General features: G+C 41.9%; 1 protein-coding gene across 2 annotated transcripts in view; it reads left to right on the top strand.

Moving 5' to 3' along the window:
- Positions 1-6,738, top strand: part of ndufab1b (NADH:ubiquinone oxidoreductase subunit AB1b) — a 12,094-nt gene extending 5,356 nt beyond the window's left edge. The window contains exons 5-6 of one of the 2 annotated variants that reach the window (XR_011478977.1): positions 5,974-6,141; positions 6,210-6,738. The gene's annotated coding sequence lies outside the window, so the exon portion shown is untranslated. The remainder of the gene's footprint in view (positions 1-5,973; positions 6,142-6,209) is intronic. The other variant, XM_024145032.2, reaches the window with a different exon arrangement.
- Positions 6,739-7,015: the final 277 nt, after the last annotated feature.

Genomic DNA, 7,015 nt, shown 5'->3' on the forward strand with positions numbered 1-7,015 from the left:
GAGCTGACTACCTGTCCGGGTAGCATGGTGCTGCTAGCTAGTTGCTGTTGTTTTCAGAGGCCCGCCACTTCAGCTGACTCAGAGGGTTCCGATTGCTCTTAGGCCTGACTCCAGAGGGTTCCGATTGGGCTCTTAGGCCTGACTCAGGAAAGGGGTTCGATTGGCTCTTAGCCGACTCAGGAAAGGGTTCCGATTGGCTTCTTAGCCTGAAGCTCAGGAAAGGGGTTCTGGAATCTGATGTTGTTTAGGCTTAGGTTGGATGGTCCTCCTCCTCCCTACATCCTAACCTTCAAACGCATTAGGAAGAAGGGGCCAGTGGTCTGGTGCAGGACAGGTAAGCCAAAGGCATCTGATCAGTGCGCACCGGTGTTGTTGGAGGGGGACTGGTTTAGACGAGGGACAAAGGACGTCTGTCTTGGAGAGACGTGACAGCGGCACCCAGGTGTTAAATCTCCTCTGTTTGGTGCGCCCCCCCCCTCTCCTCTGTTTAACTCAACCCAGTGTAGTACATGTTTTGTTCCTCGTCATTACTACCACTGTCATTGCCAACCAAGGAAGAAAGAGGAGGGAAAGGACGACTGTTTGTCGTGGGAAAAGCTGGACAACGTTTATGCTTGAAATCAATTTTTTTTTTTTTTTTTTTTTTTCTTTGCAAAAGGAAGTTGAGGAATTTTTAAGAACGAAAGTTTTAAAACTATGAGCAATGTAACAAGTCCCCCTACTAGCTGCCTGGTCGGCCAACGGAGCACGACTCCCTGCGCTTCTCTCGTGTTTCAGACGTATTATCTCTGTGCTCATTAGTCCTTCTGTCTATGAGACACGGCTGTGTATTAACACGTCTCCTTCCCGCCGCTGGTTTACAATGGGGCTCTATGGCTTTAGTTGGACTTGACTGAAACTGGGCGGAATCAACGTGTCTTCATTGGTCTTTTAATTGATGATGAACCCTGAAAGCTTAGTTTATATATATCAGCAACAGCACAAAGACTGGGGAGTTAGAGGGGTAAACGGGGGAGGATTAGGGAGGGTAACGAGGGGGTTAGGGAGGGTAACGAGGGGGTTAGGGAGGGTATCGAGGGAGGGTAACGAACACGGGAGGATTAGGGAGGGGTAACGGGGAGGATTGGGAGGGTAAGCGAGGGAGATTAGGGAGGGTAACGGGGGAGATTAGGGATGGGTAACGGGGGGGATTAGGGAGGGTAACGAGGGAGGATTAGGGAGGGTACGGGGGAGGATTAGGGGAGGGTAAACTGGGGGGGAGGCTTAGGGAAGGGTAAATGGGGGGGAGGCTAACGGGGGATTTAGGAGGGTAAAGAGGGAGGGAAAATGGGGGGAGTAGGGTGCTCAAACGAGACTATGCAATGGTATTATCCAAGCCTTCCATGTCTCATTTGTGGTCGGTGTGTTTAATATCTAAAGCCAGTCACTAGTGGAGACCTGAGCAAAGTGTCCCAAGGACTCCTGTCGCCCTATGCTAGTCCCTACTTATGACGCAGGTACTCCTAGACGGCGAAGGCCCCTGGTAGGACTACGGTGCCAAGTACCGCAAGGGGTCGCAGTATGTTCCTAAAGAAGACACGTGTCCATCACCTTTTCGTTACTACTCAGCCCGCCAACCAGCCACAGGGCACAGCTGTAGGCAGGAGGTGTGATTTTACCCAAAGTCCCCTTTTTCCAGCTGGTTTCTGTTGGGACACAGACGAGGACTGGGTGGAACCACAGATTTACTGCCTGTTTAGAGAACGTTCTATTCACTGGAGAGTTCTAGAATCATCCTCCCTTTACTTTTATCGAGCCTGTTTACACTGGAGTTCTAGAATCCTCCTCCTTCTATAGAGACGTTCTATCACTGAGAGTTCTAAGAATTCTCTCCTTTACTTTATCCGAGACGTTCTACACTGAGAGTTCTAGAATCCTCCTCCTTCTATGAGACGTTCCTATCACTGAGATGTTCTAGAATTCTCTCCTTTACTTTTATAGAGACGTTCTATCAACTGAGAGTTCTAGAATCCTCCTGCCTTCTATAGAGACGTTCTATCACTGAGAGTTCTAGGAATTTCTCCTTTACTTTTATAGAGACGTTCTATCACTGAGAATTCTAGGAATCCTCTCCTTTACTTTTCTAGAGACGTTCTACTACTGAGAAGTTCTAGAATCCTCCTTTTACTTTTATAGAGACGTTCTATCACTGGAGAATTCTCAGAATCCTCACCTTTACTTTTCTAGAGACGTTCTATCACTGAGAAGTTCTATCAGCTAGAAGCCTCAGAACCCTCGAGATGCAGAAGTTGAATATTCTCCTGACCTGTAAACTAATATGCACATTGCTTTGTCAGGCTGATTGCAAACGATGTACAGGAGAAAACAAAAAACAATGTCTATAATAATTACTAATAATAAAGACTTGTCTTAAAAGTTAACAGGGAGGGTGTTTTGCGTTGTGTCTTCCTGACGGGGGGGGGGGGCGCGAGGTGGGTTTCAGGGTCTTCGTATTATAATCGTCCTTCTTGGTGGGGGGGGGGGGGGAAACTGACTTTTGAAGGACAATCCTTATTTGTGATCACAGAGGCCTGATGTAACGTTTCAACCAAGGTAAGAAACTCCAGCCTGCTCCTCCCACCGTCATCCCATGTCTCCGCTCCCACCAGTCATCGTCGTCACCCCGAGCGACCACGCTGTTGTTCTGTTGTCATTGTTTTTATTCTCATAATAATGATATTTTGTTTTGTCTCTTCTTGGTTGATGTTTTCTTTTTTGATTATTTTAGTGCTGTTAAGAGGAACGGGGGGGGGGGTGTGTACTGAAGGTGTCGTGTTATTGGGTGGTTGGGTGGACCGCCAGGCCTGGAGTCATTCGCCGGCCGACCCACCGACCGACCTACGAGCCGGGAGCGTATTGATAACTGTTTGTAAACCTTCTGGCCGTGGTGTCGGAAACACAAAGCTGTATCACACTCGGGTACAACCCTCAAAAAGACTAAACAGTGATTTAACGGATGTTGTCTGTGTCTGTTCATTTCTCTGAGTTTATGATCCTGTCCCAAATAGAGCCTACACACTACACACTTTGTGTGGCACTGCGACTCGTTGGGAAAACATGCAGGTGTTTATTAGGTTTACATTAATTATTGGGTGTTTATAGTTCGATGTGTTGTTTATTAAGGTTACATTAATATGGTGTGGGTTTGTTACATATCTGTTGGATGGTTACATAATATGGTGTGTGGTTTATTAGGTTACATAATAATGGTGTGGGTTATAGGTTATATATGGTGTGGTATATGTACATAGTATGGTGTGTGGGTTTATTAGGTTTACATAATATTGGTGTGTGGTTTTATTACAAAGGTGTGGGTTATAGGTCATAATATGGTGTGGGTTTTATTAGGTTACATAATATGGTGTGGTTATTAGGTTACATTAATTGTGGTATGTCAGTAGTGTGGGCGAAGACATAATATGGTGTGGTGGTTTAATGTTATATTGGTGTGTTAATTACATAATATGGTGTGGGGTTTCATTTAGGTTACATAATATGGTGTGGGTTTTATTAGGTTACATTAGGTGGGGTTATTAGAAGAATAGGTGGTGTGGTTTACTAGGTTACATAATATGGTGTGGGGTTTATTAGGTTACATAATTTGGTGGGTTTATTAGGTTACATAAATGTCTGGTGTGTGGTTTATTAGGTTACATACATATGGTGTGTGGTTTATTAGGTTACATAATATGGTGGTATTGGTCTAATTAGGTTTGGTTATTAGGTTACATAATATGGGTGTGTGGTTTATTAGGTTACATAGATATGGTGTGAGTGATGGTTACATTAGGTGTTGGTTTATATCATAATATGGTGTGTGGTTTATTAGGTTACATAATATGGTGTGGGTTTATTAGGTTATAATGGTTTATTGTCATATTGGTTATACTTGTGTGTGGTTTGGTTACTATAATGTGTTATTAGGTTACATAAATATGTGTGTTAGGTTACTATATTTGGGATTGGTTAGCATAATATGGTGTGTGGGTGTTTATTACTAATGGTTTGGTTTAGGTCATAATATGGTGTGTGGGTTTTAATTAGGGTTACATAATATGGGTGGGGTTTCTTAGGTACTTATAATATGGGTGTGGTTTATTGAGGTACTATATTGGTGTGTGGTTTATTAGGTTACATAATATGGTGTGGGTTTATTAGGTTACATAATATGGTGTGTGGTTTATTAGGTACAATAAATATGGTGTGTGGTTTATTAGGTTACATAATTATGGGTGTTGTGGTATAGGTATTATGTTGTTAAGTTACTTAAATGTGTGGTAGCTAATATGGTGTGTGGTGTTTATTTAGGGTACATATATTGGTGTGTGCGGTTTTTAGGGTACATAATATGGTGTGTGGTTTATTAGGTACATAATATGGTGTGTGGGTTTATTAGGTTACATCATATGGTGTGGTGGTTTATTAGGTTACATAATATGTGTGTGGTTTAATTAGGTATACAGTAATATGGTGTGGGTTTATTAGGGTACCATAATATGGTGTGGGGTTTATTTAGGTACATAATATGGTGGGTGGTTTATTAGGGTTAACTTAATATATGGTGTGGGTTTATTAGGTTACATATATGGGTTGCATAATAATATGGTGTGTGGTTTATTATAATATTGGTTGAGGTAAGTACATAATATGGTTGGTGTTGGTTTATTAGGTGTACAATAATATGGTGTGGGTTTATTAGGTTAGCATTATATGTGTGTGTGGTTTATTAGGTTACATGAATGATGGTGTGTGGGTTTATTAGCGTACATGAATAGGGTGTGTGGTGGTTTAACCCACTACGACTCGTTGGGAAACATGCAGGTTTATTAGAGTTATATGGGTATAGTCATAATATGGTGTGGTTTATTAGGTTAAATTTGTGGTTTATAGGTTAATTTAGGTGTGTTGGTTTACCCATAATCGTGAAGGTGTACATAATGTTGGGTATTGGTTGCATAGTTGTGTGGTTTATTAGGTTACATAATATGGTTTTAGTTAAAAATGTGTTGGTTTTATTAGGTTAACATATATGGTTGTGTGGTTTTATTAGGTACAAATATGGTGTTGTGGTTTATTAGGTTAACTAATATGGTGTGTGGTTTATTAGGTTACAGTAATATGGTGTGGGGTTTATTAGGTTAGCATTGAATATGGTGTGTGGGTTATTAGGTTTACATAATCGTGGGGTATTAGGTAATAAGTGTGGGTTTATTGGTTACATATGATGGTGTGGGGTTTATTAGGTTACGAATATGGTGTTATATTAAGGTGTGTGGGTTTATTAGGTTACATAATATGGTGTGTGGTTTTATTGTAATATGGGTTGTTATGTTACATAATAGTGTGTGGGTTTATTAGGTTTAATAATATGGTGTTGTGGTTTACACTCGCGTTGAAGTTGCAGGTTAATAATATGGTGTGTGGCTTTATTAGGTTACATAATATGGTGTGTGGGTTTCATTAGGTTACATAATATGGTAGTGGGTTTATTAGGTTACATTTATATGTGGTGTGGGGTTTATTAGGTTACAATATGGTGGGTTATTATAATAATAGCGTGTGTGTTTATTAGGTTACATGAATATGTGTGTTGTGGTTTATTAGGTAGCCTATATGGTGTGGGGTTTTATTAGGTTACATAATATTGTGTTTTTTACTGATGTGGTGTGGGTTTTAACCCCACTAACGACTCGTTAGGGAAACATGCAGGTTTATTTTGGTTGTGGTTTAGTGAGGGAAACTCCTGAACCACAAGGTGGCCGCTGCCGTGTAGAAATAAATGGAATTCTACACTATTTTAATTTAAACGTTTCTGTATTTCTGGTGTTTTTGTTGTAGTGAGGACAGTAACATTAGTACTTTCCCTCTCCCAAAAATTATACGGATAAGGAAAATATTTTTAATTTGTTTAGCGGATATAGTAGGATGTAAAAGCTGTCTGTAATACAATAAACGTGGCAAAATGTTGGGGACATTAGTAAATTCATTTCTATAACGTCCAAAGTATGGTGGGGGGGTGCCAAGATGGGGGCCCGGTGGCTTCAACACAGCGCCCCCTAGAGGTGGTGGCAGGGGGGTGCGGGCCTCAGTCGCCCCCTAGAGGTGGTGGCAGGGGGGTGCGGGCCTCAGTTGCCCCCTAGAGGGGGTGACATGTTACCCCTTGCTGGAAGGGGGTCCTGAGTGAAACAGTTTGAGAACCCCCTGCTCTAGTGTGTGTAGAAATCAATTAGCCTCCCGTGTCATTACTGTTTCAGCAGGAAATCAATCCAACGCACATGAATGACCTGTACGCAGTGATGTACTTTCTAAAGGGACATTTCCCAGAAATCCTGTTGACTGTAAACGCTGTAGATGTCGGCTGGAGCAGAAATGACCTGCTACAGACACTGGCAGTATATCTCCGTTGTTTCAATCCCTGCTTTTCTTATTCACTAGTTTAAAAACATTTAATTAAATGAAGCTGTGTTTACGGAGGTGGAACTTCCTGTTTCTGCTCCTCACAGGAAGTCCTGATGATGCTGTCCGACGGGCTGGGCTGGACAGCGTCTCCCCCCACCACTTCATCAGTCCCCTTCTCTTCCTCCGTTCTGTCTGTGGCTTCAGATGCCTTTTGTCTTGTTGTTCCACTGTATTTAATGAAAATGTGTATTTTCCTCCTGAGTTTGGGAGGTGAAAAATAAACATGACTTTATGGTTGGACTCTTGTTGTACAGCGCCACCTTGTGGTTCAGGGAGTTCCCTCACTAAACCACAACCAAAATAAACCTGCATGTTTTCCCAACGAGTCGTAGTGGGGTTAAACCCACACACCATATTATGTAACCTAATAAACCCCACACCATATTATGTAACCTAATAAACCACACACCATATTATGTAACCTAATAAACCACACCATATTATGTAACCTAATAAACCCCACACCATATTATGTAACCTAATAAACCCCACACCATATTATGTAACCTAATAAACC

Source organism: Salvelinus sp. IW2-2015, unplaced genomic scaffold (assembly GCF_002910315.2).
Source record: "Salvelinus sp. IW2-2015 unplaced genomic scaffold, ASM291031v2 Un_scaffold6532, whole genome shotgun sequence".
In the NCBI taxonomy this organism is placed as follows: domain Eukaryota; kingdom Metazoa; phylum Chordata; class Actinopteri; order Salmoniformes; family Salmonidae; genus Salvelinus; species Salvelinus sp. IW2-2015.